The sequence below is a fragment of the Musca domestica genome, unplaced genomic scaffold (genome assembly GCF_030504385.1).
Source record: "Musca domestica strain aabys unplaced genomic scaffold, Musca_domestica.polishedcontigs.V.1.1 14, whole genome shotgun sequence".
Classification (NCBI taxonomy): domain Eukaryota; kingdom Metazoa; phylum Arthropoda; class Insecta; order Diptera; family Muscidae; genus Musca; species Musca domestica.
The window spans coordinates 17,860,141-17,876,252 of record NW_026712192.1 but is presented as its reverse complement, the minus strand read 5'-3'; the positions used below and the strand labels follow the sequence as shown (position 1 = coordinate 17,876,252).

At 36.5% G+C, this 16,112-nt stretch overlaps 1 pseudogene; it reads left to right on the top strand.

Annotated features, from left to right (window-relative positions):
* Positions 1-11,989: 11,989 nt before the first annotated feature.
* Positions 11,990-16,112, top strand: part of LOC131801133 (uncharacterized) — a 191,628-nt pseudogene continuing 187,505 nt past the window's right edge.

The following is a 16,112-nucleotide window of genomic DNA, read 5'->3' as shown; positions in this document are numbered from 1 at the left end:
TAGAGGGTTAATATATTACAAGTGTTACATGGGAACTATTCCAAAACTTGGAGCTATCATCAACAATAACACTGAGGGTGCGTCCCCCATCATGTTTTGAAAATATCAATATTTTAGCCACTTTGTAGGGAAATTGGGCAACACTCTTAAAAAAAGTGAGCTAACCTTGCACAAATGTAGTCAGAAATGCCTTCCAATACATTTCGGGGGCCCAACAGACAAAATGTTAGACAATACAATAGTTCTTGCTAAACGTTTAACATTAAAGTTGGAATCTTCCAAAAAGAAAAATACAAAAAACCGAAAATCTTTAAGATCCTCAACGAATATTTCGGGCAACCAAACTTACAAACTTTATACCCAACTCATTCATTCACTTCCCCGTATTTGACTTTTCGACTGTGTGCAAAGCCACTTTATACATTTGGTTAAAACATTTTTCTGTTGACACAAGGACTTTGCCAAAAATGGAAAAAAAAATATCTGACACTTTTAATTGACACAAATTCTTAATTAACAAAATGAGTGGTGCTTGCGGAATGGTTGTCTGCTCAAAATAAAGAACATCAGCCAGACATCATCGTCATAGTCCTCGTCCTCATCACCATCATCATGGGGACAGATGCTCATTGTAGCCATCTCCTCTCGTTATGGTTACACTGAATTGACCTTACAAAGTGGCAAGGCGTCGGCACCATAACGGCAAATGATGACTTTCTCTGCACCCCACATCCCCTCCCACTCATCCTCCTTCGTTTGGTGATCCTTTTGGAGATGAAAAACAAACAACAAAGGGTTGAAAGAGCCATGACGAGAAGAACCCAAATGTAATATTTGTGAAGAGCATGATGAGAACGTTGCTGCTGCACCACCAGTTCACACGCCAATGTGGATATTAAATTCAATTTTGTGAATAAAGCTAAAATGCAATTTTTGCAAAACCAAAAAAAAGCCAACAACAAAAGCTGTTTGTGGCCTACTACAACAATTAAAGCAAATCATTGTAATTACAACTTTTGTGCGGAAGATTAGTATGCAAGTTGTCGGGGAGCACAACTAATTGCTATTGGCTAATGAATTAAATTATTTAGTCTCTTGCCTGCGCCATCTACTTATTTGAATGGGAAATTAGTGGTGTATTAATTAACAACATATATCAAATGATTAGCCGTGGGCAGAATATAGCCAAGTAACAGGTTATTAACGGCAAAGGCACTGCGCCCCACACATGTCAGTCAGTTAGATTTTTGGTTCTTCTTTTCGATCATTAGAAGTGGCCTAATAATTGATTATGTCTGGTGACATGTGTGGGAAAGTAGTAAATTTGGGAAAGGGGACCATTTGATACTTTAACAAGACAAAAAAAAAAAAAACAAACAAGACGGAAGGAATAACTTGGTTTACCGACATATAAGGGTGAGATAAAAAAACTGACAGTCCTGTTGGAATGTCCAAGGTCTGCGACCAAAATGTTTGCGTGCCCAAGGCTTTAATACACCCTCCAGAATATTTTCGCGATAATATTCGGCATTTATTCTGATACCACGGTCGACTAATACGAGCGGAGAGCGATCATCGGCTGTTATGACGGCAGGCACCATCACCATGGACGCAGCTTGAATTCTGGTGGCCAACCGAAGGTGCACATTTTCAGCTGATCTCTTTGGCAAGTAATCACGATCATTTTGTTTGTTTACACACTGCTGGACAACGAATATTTTCTCATCGGAAAAAAACAAATTCGGCAATTTACCACTTTCGGCCAAACGACGCTTTCAAATTTCTGTACTAAACCGCACTAATGGTTTCCAACACTCGAAATTTCAATACTAAACCTCTAAGTATCCATCAATTGGAATCCAACTTAGGAATTCATTCCCAGATTTGTGTAAGATATCAAATAGTGATTTCTACGACTTCTAGTAACACCCACCTAAAAACTAAAAAAAAAATTAAATAATTTTTACTTGTTATTAACAACAACTTTAATATAAAAAAAAAAAAAAAAAACAAGTAAAAACTATAAGTTCGACTGGGCCGAACTTTGAACACCCTCCACCATTTGGAATGAACTTGGTAATTAAAAAAAAATTAAATAAAATCCGTTAAAAATTCTGTTAAAATCTTAAAAAAATGAATATAGCCGTATATTACGGTCGTGAACCTGCATAGGCAACTTTTGTTCTAAGCTTTTACAAAATACCCAATATCGAGAGGTACCGTTATATGGGGGCTATACGAAGACGTTGACCTGCACAGACAATTTTCTGTCATAGCCTGTAGTATTCATTACGAACTTCAAATACCAAATTTGAAACAATTCCGGTAAATAATGTCGCTAAAATCATAAAAATACCGAATACGGGGGGTACCGTTATATGGGGGCTATACGAAGACGTGGACCTGCACAGACAATTTTCTATCATAGGCTGTAGTATCCACTATGAACATCAAATACCAAATTTGGAAGAATGTCTCTAAAATCAACAAAGTACCGAATATGGGGAGGTACTGTTATATGGGGGCTATACGAAGACGTGGACCTGCACAGACAACTTTCTGTCATAGGCTGTAGCATCCGTTACGAACTTCAAATACCACAATTTGAAACAATTCCGGTAAAAAGTTTCGCTAAAATCATCAAAACAACGAATATAGGGAGGTACCGTTATATGGGGGCTATACGAAGACGTGGACCTGCGCAGACAATTTTCTGTCATATGCTGTAGTATTCATTGCGAACTTCAAATACCAAAATTGAAACAATTCCGATAAATAATGTCCTTAAAATCATAAAAATACCGAATATCGGGAGCTACCGTTATATGGGGGCTATACCAAAACGATAATTTTTTTTTCGACAAATTTAGCACTTTTCCCGTATTGCCTGACAAATTTCGTCTTTTCTAGAATCGACGTTAAAGCATTTCTCTATGACATATTCGACTTCTAGTAAGGCCCACCTTAAAAAAATAAAAATTTTATTAAATCATGTTTACTTGTTACTAACAACAACTTTAATTTAAAAACCAAATAAAACTCCTCTTCTTTTCATTGGACACACTCTCCACTTAAATAGTTGTCAAAATACTCTGTCTCTTAATTCAAATTAGAAAAGAATTAAAAATTCACTTTAGCCGGAACGAACACATAAACATACACGCCCATCTCTGCATAACATAGCAATTATAAAAGTTTCCGGAAAGTCAGCACAAATACTGATACACACACTTTAACCTCTCTAAATGGATGTTTATTTTAAATTATATTTTCCTTCTTTCCTTGGGAGAAGATTAAAGAATTGTCCAGAAATAGCTAGTGGGTACATTGTAGATAAATGTTCATTCAAATAAATACTCATCAGATATACACATAAGCATGCATATAGACATCTATACAAATATGTTTATATAACCAACATTTATTTACTTGTGTGTGTGCGGTTATGGCCACATAAACACACATTTGTAATTTAAAGAATTGTTGCTTTCTGACATGGTTTTCTCAGTCAAAATTCACTTCTCATTTTGACAGACACAAAAAAAAAATAGAATATTATGAAAATTCAGTAGCAGTGGCATGGCATCAGCATCATCAAATAAATGGAAAATAATCAAAAACATATGCAGACACATAATAAGGATATGTGAATTTATGTGGCTATGTGCCTGTAGAATTGTTTTAAAAATATATATTTGCAAAACAGAAAACGAGGAGAAATAGAAGAAAACAAAATGCATTACAGCATGGTAGAATTATATAGCAATAAAGGAAATTTGTTGAGAAAACAGAAATGAGAACATTTAAGACAAAATTATTTAAAAAGTTAGAGTTAGTTATTATAAAAAGCATATGTGACTTTTAACAGTCTAAATGAATAGGTCAATATACCAAAACACGAAAATAATTCTTCAGTTTTAGGTTTCAAAACATTTATATAGAATTTAAATTTATTTAAAATTTTACAATATTTGTGAAATATACAACTATGGGCTTCCTTCGAATAAAACTAATGTTTAAAGTATATTTTTTACATTTTAGACAAAATGTAAATCCCATAAAAATGCTAAGATTTTCGAATTTCAGTACAAGATTTTTGCGCTGATTTTTTAATTTTTATACCCTACACCACATGTGGTAAGGGTATTTTTTTGTGAATTCGTAACATGGAGAAGGAAACGAGATAGACCCATAGCTACTTTTGTGGATCTTCATAGAATTCCTTATGCATGTAAGTCTGTCCATGTATTCTTGTGAACAAAATGCAGGTCGCATTTATTATCAGATTGAGATGAAATTTTTCAAACAATATTTGTTCGACACAAGGAAACTGGTGAGAATCGGTATAACTCCCATATACAGGGTTGCCCATATTCGACGGACCCATCTGGCAACGCCATAACATTTGACAGAGATGTCACATCGCTTAATGACATACCGCGTTTGAAGCGTCAGTCCAAGCATTTTTTTACCATGAACCAATACACGCCACGCGAACGCTCTGAAATAGTTGAAATTTACATTCAACAGAAGAAGTCAATTGTGAAAAAAAAAAAAATGTGAGAAGTGCGCCTTCTAAGAACACAATTAAGCGTTTATACGAAAAATTTTCAACTGGTAAGGCTCTCTAATCCGAAGAGGCTATATAAAAGTCGACCAAGGCGATCGGCCGAGAATATCGCTGCCGTACGACCCAGTGTTGAGAGGTCCCAAGAACATCCCAAAAACGCCGTTCTCAGCAGTTGGGCATGGCTCGGTCCACTTTACAACGGATTATTCGCATTTATTTGCATTTGTTCCCGTACAAAATTCAACTGACGCAAAGAATGTTGCCTGCGGACAAGCCTCGTCGATTGGGATGGGCCCAAAGGTCCGTCGAATATGGGCAACCCTGTATATCTTCAACCGATTTGGGGTTAATTGTACACCAAATGACAAACAGCAGTCCAACTGAACTGAATTTCGGAACATCCGACCGAATTCAGTCTAGAAACAAGTACATAAAAATGTTCATCCTATTTTGCGTCCAAGTCTCCCACATGCGTAATATGCACTCCACAAGTATGATATTTGGTACCATATACAGCCCAGAAATACCTCTGTCAAATTTTATGGAGATTGGATAAGATTTGGATATAGCTCCCGTATATATCTTTATCCGATATCAGAATTTTTGTGCACCAAATGGCTAAAATCAGCCCAAATGATCTGAATCATGGCAATTACGACTGAAATCATCCTAGAAACAATTAAATTTGGTGAAAATCGATTCAGATATAGCTATAGCTCCCATATCTATGTTTTAGCCGATTTGGGTTTTCAAGTCTCTTACATGCGTACTATGCACTCCACAACAGTAATATTTGATACCGGACATCAGATATAACTCGAAAATACCTCAGCCAAATTCTCTTGAGATCGGATCAGATTCTTATATGCCTTCGATATAGTTACAGTTTGTTATGTCTCGTACCATCGCTCGTTACCGTGATACTAGTTGTATAGCCTGACGACAAGGAAGTGGACGGAAGAAAATAGCAACATCACCAGAAATGGTTCGAAAAGTAAAGAAGCGACTTGATCGAATCCCGCGTCGCAGTGGTCGAAAAATGGCTCGTGAACTGAACATATCGCAATATTCCATTCGACAAATATTGAAAAATGAGCTCGAGGTAAAGCTATTGAAATTCCAAAAATTGCAAGAACTTACACCGCAACAGAAAGAAAATAGACTCAAAAGAGCTAAAGAGTTGATTCGCTTCGCCGAAAGTGGTGAACTGCCGAATATTGTTTTCTCCGATGAGAAAACATTGATTGTCCAGCAGTTTGTAAATAAACAAAATGAAAATGTGCACCTTCGGTTAGCCACCAGAACTCAAGCGCCGGCCATGGTGATGGTGTGGGCCGCCATAACAGTCGATATTTGCTCTCCGCTCGTATTAGTCGACCGTGGCATCCGATTAAATGCCGAATGTTATCGCGAAAATATTCTGGAGGATATATTGAAGCCTCGGGCACGCAAACATTTTTGCCGTAGACTTTGACCTTTTTTATTTCACCCTGTATATGAGTGACACAAATAAGTAAAAAATAAGGTAGGCCCGAAATTTTAATATCTTTCACCATTTGGAAGGAATTTGCAATTTTTCAAATAAAATAATGCCAAAATCATGAAAATGTCGAATATTGGCAGTTACCGTTATATTGGGGCCTATACGAAGACGTGGACATGCACAGACAATTTTCTACAACGGATTGTTGTACCCAAACTTCAAATACGAAATTTGAAACAATTCTGGTGAATAATGTCCCTAAAATCATTAAAATACCGTAAAGCCCTCATAGAAATACCGATAAAGGGGGGCTATACGAAGACGTGGACCTGGATGAGCAATTTTTTTCATATTTACTTTAAAATTGGAAAGAATAATGTCTCTAAAGTCATAAGAATACCGAATATAGGGAGACTACATGAAAATTGGACCTTCATAGGCATTTTTTTTCACAGATGCCGCTACCCATTAGGAACTACAAATATGAAGTTTGATACAATTCAGGTGAATACTGTCGTTTAATCATCAAAATTCCGAATATAGGGAGGTTCCGGTACATGGGGGCTATACCGAGACCTGGACCGGCATATGGAATTTTCTGTCATAGGCTGTAGTAGATCATTAGAAACCGCTAGTTAAAAATTTGAAACATGTCCGGTAAAAATTGTGTCACAAAATATTGGGACTATACCAAATTTTAGACCTATATTGATAGATTTATTCAAGGATGTTTCTTACATAATGGGAGCACATACTGCCACTTCCTGTAAAAAATTGAGCCCATTTCAGTTTAGCATATTTTCCATTTCATTTGTTGCTATTTCAATGCCCACACATTTCAAACTCACAACATTTACCACAACATGTTTGATATCAAATTACATTCATGCTGAAAGCCTTTATATGTACGTACTTACGTACATACATACATATCTTATGTATATGTCTTTATGCTGAGGTTATAAAAAATACAAAAGAACAACATTTAAGCTTCTCCAACGATGATTGAGTTAATGAAGTGAAATTCTTTTTATGTATTTATTGAAATATTGTTTTGCAATTCTCTCTTTTTTTATATTTCATATAAAATATAAATAAATAAATTATCATCAACAGAGTAAATATTCTGATGCACTCATCATGGTTGTTTCAAAACTATATTTGTTGCTTTGAAGTATTTTTCTTATGTGCACACATTCAATGAAAATTGTTTCCATTCAAATGTCATAAATTTTGAGTTTTTTGAAAGGAGAAGATAATATGTGAATGGCGCATGAGAAACACATTTTCACATATTTGAAAAGGTTTTGAGCAAAAATATTCGAGGGTGGGTTGGAAAATCTGAGTCAATATCATGAAAATTTATTAACCAAGTTTTAAAAATCTAAATATTCGTCTGATTGTTTTGGCGTTTACAATTTGAAATTTTATAAGCACGGGATTCAAATATCGTAGATATTTGGTAAAGATTTTGGAGGAATTCTTTAAATAACACTGTGGAACAAAAAAAAATAATCACGAGGAAAATTCAGCAGATTATGAAAGTAGAGTTCAAAACAGAAGACAGGTGTATCTGTGTTTTAAAAGTTTACATCGCAGAGTAGACTAAATGGAGGGGACAGAATCCCCCTCTTCAACATTTTTAGAAATTTTTGGATTAAGATTCCTCGAAATCCATGTGATTTAGGTATGTACAGGGTTGCCCATATTCGACGGACCTTTGGGCAATTTGACCCATTCCAATCGACGAGGCTTGTCCGCAGGCAAAATTCTTTGCGTCAATTGAATTTTGTACGGGAACAAATGCAAATCAATGCGAATAATCCGTTGTAAAGTGGACCGAGACATGCCCAACTGCTGAGAACGGCGTTTTTGGGATGTTCTTGGGACCTCTCAACACTGGCTCGTACGACAGCGATATTCTCGGCCGATCGCCTTGGTCGACTTTTATATGGCCTCTTCGGATTAGAAAGAGCATTACCAGTCGAAAAATTTTCGTATTAACGCTTAATGGTGTTCTTAGAAGGCGCACTTCTCACATTTTTTAATGTTTTAAAAGCACGTTGAGTTTTCACAATTGACTTCTTGTAAATTTCAACTATTTCAGAGCGCTCGCGTGGCGTGTATTGTTTGATGGTAAAAATCTGTTTGGACTGACGCTTCAAACGCGGTATATCATTAAGCGATGTGACATCTCTGTCAACAGTTATGGCGTTGCCAGATGGGTCCGTCGAATATGGGCAACCCTGTATAGTGTCTTTGGCAATATTGCAGATAAAAATACGATGACTATTTTGGTCTAAAATTGTAACCCTCGAGCGAGTCAAAAAGTGGTCCGTTCAGTAAATATGGTTAAAAACTCCCTATAAACGGGATCGTAGCAAGTCAAAATATTCCACAAAATTATTTGTTATAAAATTCTACTATAGATCCCAGAAGACGTCAAGGGTGTAAATCTTATATAAACGCGAGGAATTCATATACATTAAAAACACATTTTTGGGTTAAAACCGTACTTTGTGTGAGTTTGTGCACAAATCTCCAACAATTCATCATTTTAGAAGGATGATGTCAAAGACAAAAATATTCTCCATCAAATTCTACTATAAATCACCAAAGAAATCTCTTTTCCATTGTATGCCAAAATATTTTCGCATCAATGCTCCGAAAAAATGCGAAAGTATTTTTAATTTTTTTTTCATTTTTTCCCGGCCGTATTTCGATTCGACTCCAGAAAGTTTCATAAGATTTCGGTTTCGGTCTTCTCTCGATATATTATGCCTAAAGCGAAAATTTATGTTATTTTCAGGCATCAGATCGAAAAAAGTCCCGGGAAAAATTTGTCAAAAATGTTTAGAAAGATTTAGGGGATTTTATCGGTTTATTGATGTAAATATTTTTGTTTAATATTTTTCTGTGGTGACTTATAGTAAAATTTGATGAAGAATATTTTTGTTATTGACGCCATCCTTCTAAAATGACGATTTGTTGGAGATTTTTGCACAAACTCACCACAAAGGACGGTTTTTATCCTAAAATATCTCTTTAATATATAAAGGGTGAGATGAAAAAACTGCAACCAATTTCAGACTGCTGTCATTTCTAAGCCACTCGTCCGACAGCTGTTAAAATTATTCCAGTGACAACTCATTATATTGTTTACAAGCATACAAAAGCATTTTGGTAAGAATTTTTCCAGAAAAAAGTTATTCGTGATGGAATTAAAGCCTGATAGTGTGATTTATTTATATTTTGCTGGAAAACCACAAGTGGCTATCGTTAGAGCACTCCAGCATTTAAATGTGAATAAGTCTTTTGTGTCTCGTACCATCGCTCGTTACCGTGATACTGGTAGCGTAGCCCGACGGCAAGGAAGTGGACGCAAGAAAACAGCAACATCAGCAGAAATGGTTTGAAAAGTTAAGAAACGACTTGTTCGAAATCCGCGTCACAGTGGCCGAAAAATGGCTCGTGAGCTGAACATATCACAATATTCCATTCAGTAAAAATTGAAAAATGAGCTCGGGGTTAAGCCATTGAAATTCCAAAAAGTGCAAGAACTTAGGCCGCAAACCGAAAGAAAATAAACTCAAAAGAGCTAAAGAGTTGCTTTGCTTGGTCGGAAGTTGGGAACTGCCGAGTTTGGTTTTCTCCGTTGTCCAGCAGTTTGTAAACAACACAAACCAAAAAGGTACACCTTCGGTTGGCCACCAGAACTCAAGCGGCGGTCACGGTGATGGTGTGGGCCGCTATAACAGCCGATGGTCGCTCTCCGCTCGTATTAATCGACTGTTGCATCAGAATAAATGCCGAATATTATCGCGAAAATATTATAGATGGACCTTGGACATTCCAAAAGGACTCAGCACCATCACCCTCAGTATGCGCCACCCGAGAATGATTACAAAATGAGGTTCCTCGCTTCATTTCCAGCGCACAATGGCCACAAAAATCCGTTGGACTGTTGTGTCTGCAGTAGTTTGGAAAGCAAGGTTGACACTAAAAACTACCAAAGCGTCGATCACCTCAAGCAAGCGCTTCGCCGGGAATGAGCCAAAATACCACAGAGCAACATTCGGGCAGCTTGTGACGGTTTCATTGGCAGTTTGAAGGCCATATTTCGTGCCAAAGGTGATCAATTCGAACAAATCTAGACTTATTCTAAAGTTTGATGCTATTTCCGAAATTTTTTTGCTTTCATACAATAAAATTTAAAAAAAAAAATGTAAAAATTATGAATACCTGGCATTTATATAAGATTCAGGCCCTTCACGTCTTCTAAGATCTATAGTAGAATTTTATGGCAAATAATTTTGAGGAATATCTTAACTTGCTACGATCCCATTTAAAGGGAGTTTTTTTTAACAAAATTTTAAAAAAGGAACCAAAAAGACCCCTTTGGTTGAGTCGCTCGAGGGTTAAAATTTTCAGCCAAAATATTCTTCGTATTGATACCATAGACCACATAGTGGTAAGGGTATTATCTATTCGTAAGGGTATTAACTTTTCAGGATCTTCAAAGAATCACTTTCTGGGTTGATTTATGCCGGACAGTCCATCCATCTGTCCATGCAGGTCGCATTTATAATCCGATTGAGATGAAACTTTCCAACTGATATTTGTTTGGCCCAAGGACGGACCCTTTACATCAAATTGGATGTACTTGCTTCTAGTTAGTAAGATAATTCTATGTCGATTTAGCGATGTCCGACGGTCTATCCGTCTGTTCGTCTGTGGAAATCACTCTACCTTCCGAACGAAATCAAGTTGGTTGATAAAATTTTACTGAAATGTATATTATGTCTTGGTATAGTCCCCATATAATGGTACCTCCCTATTTTCGGTATTTTGGTGATTTAAGCGATATTATTCACCGGAATTTTTTTTCAAATTTGGTATTTGAAGTTCGTAATGAATGATACAGCCCAAGACAGAAAATTGTCTGTGAAGGTCCACGACTTCGAGTATCTCCCATATAACGGTACCTCCCGATATTTGGTACTTTGATGATTTTAGCTACATTATAAACAGATTTTTTTCAAGTTTCGCATTTGAATATTGTAATAGCTTATGACAAAAGTTGCTTATGCAGGTCCACGTCGTCGTATAGACCGTAATATACGACTACATTCGGTATTTTCAAGATTTTAACAGCATTTTTAACGGATTTTATTTTTATGAAAATTGCCAAATTTGTAGAAAACGGTGGAGGGCATTCAAAATTCGGCACGGCCGAACTTACAGTTTTTTTACTTGTTTAATATAATCCTTCTCTAATAGATATCATGCACTCTGCAGCACTGTTATTTGGTATAAAATATTAAAATGTCTCCGTCTAATTTAGTGAAAATCGATTCAAAATTGGATATCCTGTATCCCGTATATTAGTTCCCTCCGAAACCAAATTATAGCTGCCCTAAAGCCAAATCTTGATGGTTGGTATGACCTACTTCAAATAAATTCTTTTGTTACTTAATATGCCTGGTGCTGTAGGGTATCATATAGTCGGCCCCGTCCGACTTTTGACTTTTTCTTACTGGTTTAGCTCTACTTTCATAATCTGCTGGACTTTCGCCGTATTTATTGAAAAAAAAATGAAATTTGTCACTTAGTGTAATTGTCAATCCTTTCATAATGCATAAATATCGGTTGTTGACGAGTTGTAGGTAATCGTTAACTCTGATAAATAGTAGCCGGGTGCTGAAAAGTGAAAGGTTATTAGAAATAACAATGCTGGTTTTAATCGTATTTCAAATTACCAGACGGATTACTAACATGTCTTATTTTCCATATCACTGACATTGCAAATGAAGAAGCGTAACCGATACCCAGTCTACATCTAAGAAATTTCTCATCCATAGACAATATAACATTCCCATATTTAAAATGGAAACCATTAAAACATTCGTTTACGTTTCCCTTTCCCAATTTCAGATATGGAATCGAAAAATATTTGGATATTTGCAATTGTTTATTCAGCAATACTGCATTTTGCTTCATCTTCAACGCCCTGTAAGTATAGATCCAACACACACACACATACAAATACACCACAAGCCATTGTTGTATGCCACGCATGCACACACATATTGCGAAAAAATCATTTGTTTCTCTTTTTAATTGGTTGGTATTCATTATTTGTTGTTTGTTTGTGTGTGCGTGTCTTTTTTTTCAGTAAAACGTCCTCGAGCCGGAGATCCATTTGATACATTTCCGAAGAATTTTTGGCAAGAATTTTCATCGCCCTTCACCGACACCCCCGAGGATGAGGAGCTCGAAATAACCGAGACAACAACCCACGAACCATTCCCCTTCTTTGTCGATCCCTATACCACCGTGAATGTGAGCACCCAATTGGGCGCCAGAGTCTACCTGCATTGTCGAGTTAATGACTTACAGGGAAAAACAGTAAGTAATTGTTGAATTCTTTTAAACTTTTTACAGCTCACAGCCGTACGTGTGTATACGAGGTTAAACTATCACTTAAAAGCTTAATAGGCAAACTACAACAAAAGAAGAGCAGTGAAAGCAATTAAATTTCAGTTGTTTATCAAAAATTCTCTTAAATATTCTAAAGGTATTTCATAAGTAAAATAACAACATTTAAAGAATTTTTCGTAATTTTGTTCACTATGGAATATTTTCGGCATCGATAAAATTTTCCATGTGAGGATTGAATTGTTTTTGCTACAGTTCCCAATATATATTATTTGAATGGTGGTTTGAGCGAATTTCGGAAAAAAAAACAAGTAAGTTAGTATCGGTCGGTTTTGCCGACAGATGTATATACCCAGCTTTGTGTTATGAACATGACAGATTTGGACTATATCGACTTATGCTTGTACTTTATATGAGATATGTGCACATTTTCGGAAAATGGAAATATGCGACAGGTAACAGATATAGCGGACCGGAGTATTCCATTTTCAAACTTCATCTAATACAGATAAAATATATTGGTATGTGCAAAATTTGAAGGAAATCGAACATTCGTATCCAATTTTATGCGAAATCATAAATTCCGACAAATCACATATTCATATCAAAATACTGGTTAAGAGAAACATTTAATTGTAAAGAATCGCCGACTTGTTTCGCAAGTTATGACAGTTATAAGTTGACAGATGTATATAATATTCACAACAGATCTTGTGTTAGAAATAATGTCTGTATGTGGGAAATTTGAGGAGATGGATGGATGCATTTGGATGCTTTTTTCGATTTCCTTGAGCGTTTTGTTTTTAAAAATCTTGAACCCTATGTAGGGAAGTCCCAGGAAAATTGGACCTACCTCTAACATCTTTATAACTGATCTTGTGTTGAAGAAAATATTGAGTAGCTCCAAGTCTGAATAGAATCGGATGTAAATTTAGCAATTTACAAGCTTCATGGATACTAAAAATTTGGACCCTTTGTGGGGGAGGTACCAAAAGGAGTGGATCGATGTATTCCATCTTGGCACCGGACCTTGGGTTAATAAAATTATTGGGATATGTGAAATTTGAACACAATCGGTCTCTTACATCATCCAAGTCTGAATAAAATCGAATGTTAATTTTGCGTTTTATGAGCTTCATGGATATACCGATATACCCACTCTTCACACCAGATCTTGAGTTAGTAGAAATAATGGGACGTGTGTAATATGAAGAGAACCGGATGTTTATTTCGGATTCTTTGCTCGTTTTGATTATTCAAAACTTAGATCCTTTGTGTGGGAGGTACCAGAACGAATGGTCCGATCTCTACCATCTTATCATATAAAAGATCTTGCGTTAATAAAAACATTGAGACGTGCCAAGTCTGAATGGAATCGGATGTTAATTTAGTGTAAAAGAGTGGACCGATATTATCCATTTTTGCACCTGACCTAGAACTGACGTAAATATCAGGATTTGCAAAGGTGGAACAAAATCGGATTATCGATTCGACTAGGCACGTTTTGACCGTATCAAATGATATATAGCCTCTGTAACCATATGGCTGAGGGCATAAAAATCTACTTAGTTTTCGAAAGGTGTCCCTACATTTAGTTGATTATCCCACGTTTGGAGCTTAGCAGATAGTAGTTCTCTCGACATCCTCGGACAGTGTGAAGTGGTTAACGGTTTCGAAACGCCTTCGATAAGTCAGTGTTTACCACCACTGTGTGGATATGGCTTGCAATACACTTGTACTATATTGTGGACGGAATCCGTGTTGAAGGTCGGCAACATAGCTTTCTCCAATGAGTCTTAGCAGCTAATAAAAAAAGTGAAATCGACCAATTAAACTCGCTTTTGCTGGGATGCTTTACTGGCATCAGTAGCAGAAGAACTCGAACCATTTCCAGGTTTCGGGAACGATGTGATTTTCTATTAACTGCTTGAGGATTTTTGTCAGGTTCTCAAATCACTGCGTATTCAAGTGTTTCGACATTATCATTGAAATATACCATCCTAGTCCAAGCCTTTGGACTTTGTATTTCGAATGTATTTCGGATGATATTTTCAAAAGCGTGGTTGTAACACCTTATCGTAAAGAGATCTAACACAACTTAGTACTTTGCTTCGCCCCATCACTCTCAACAAACTGGGATTTGCCACCAGTATGTCGTTAAATGAGACTGAGGTCCTTTCATTCTTTTCCCAAATATTAGTCCAAGAGATAGGAAACTATATACAGATCTTCCTATCTCGCGAGCTGAGTCGATCTAGCTATGTATGTTCGTCCGTCCGGCTATTGAAGTTAAATTGTAATCACGCTACAGGTCGCAATTATGGCCCGATCCTCACAAAATAGAAGCTTATGGTTGTGGGAGATGAACGTAAAATATTTGGATGTTAAAATGGACGAAAAACAGCAAAAAATATATTTTGTAGTTGTTGAGGAGGTCCAATCGAAATTTTGCATGGGGCTAGAGTTTAGGGTTGGGCAGATGTCGACCAATTTGGATGGTCGTCGAATATTATTTAGAGGGTGAAATCGACTATAACTTTTACATAAAAAACAAGAAATTCTCCATTAAACCGCCAATATACTTAATTCGCGGAACTCACAAATACAGGGTGACATGAAACAAGTAAAAAAGCAGTAAGTTCGGCCGGGCCGAACTTTGAATACCCTCCACCATTTGGAACGAATTAGAAAATATTCAATAAAAATAACATCCATTGAAAATTCTGTTAAAATCTTTAAAATACCTAATATCGGAAGGTGCCGATATATGGGGGGATATACGCTATTGTGGAACTATATAGACAAATCTATTTCTGGGGGTAAAGTACTCACAAGGAACTCCTTGTGTGGATTTTCAGATAATTCCATCGGGAAATGTGGCTAAAATCATCAAAACCCCGAATATCGGGGGTACCGTTATATGGGGACTATACGATATCGTTAACCTATATAGAGAACTCTATGTCAGGGGGTAAAGTGCTCACAAAGAACGCCTTGTGTGGGATTTCATACAATTCCGTTGAAAAATGTGGCTGAAATCATCAAAATACCGAATATCAGAGAGTACCGTTATATGGGGGATATACGATATGGTGGACCTATACAGACAACTCTCTTTCAGGGAGTAAAGTACTCACAAAGAACTCCTTGTGTGGATTATCAGACAATTCCGTAGAAAAATGTGGGTAAAATCATCAAAATACCGAATATAGGGGAGTACTGTTATATGGGGGATATACGATATTGTGGACCGATATACCCTATCTTCGAACTTGACCTGCCTGCAGACAAAAGAGAGATCTATGCAAAATTTTAGCTTCCTATCTTAATTCGTTTAGACGGTAGCGTGATTACAACAGACGGACAGACGGACTGACAGTGCTAAATCGTCTTAGAATTTTACGCTGATCAAGAATATATATACTTTATACAAAAAACTGCAACCAACTTCTGACTGCTGCCATTTCTAAACCACTCGTGCGACAGCTGTTAAAATTATTCCAGTGACAGCTCATTATATTCTGTACAAGCGTACAAAGAAGTGTTAATTTTCCAGAAAAAAGTTTTTCGTGATGGAATTCAAGGGTGATAGTGTGATTTCTTTATATTTGGCTGGAAAAC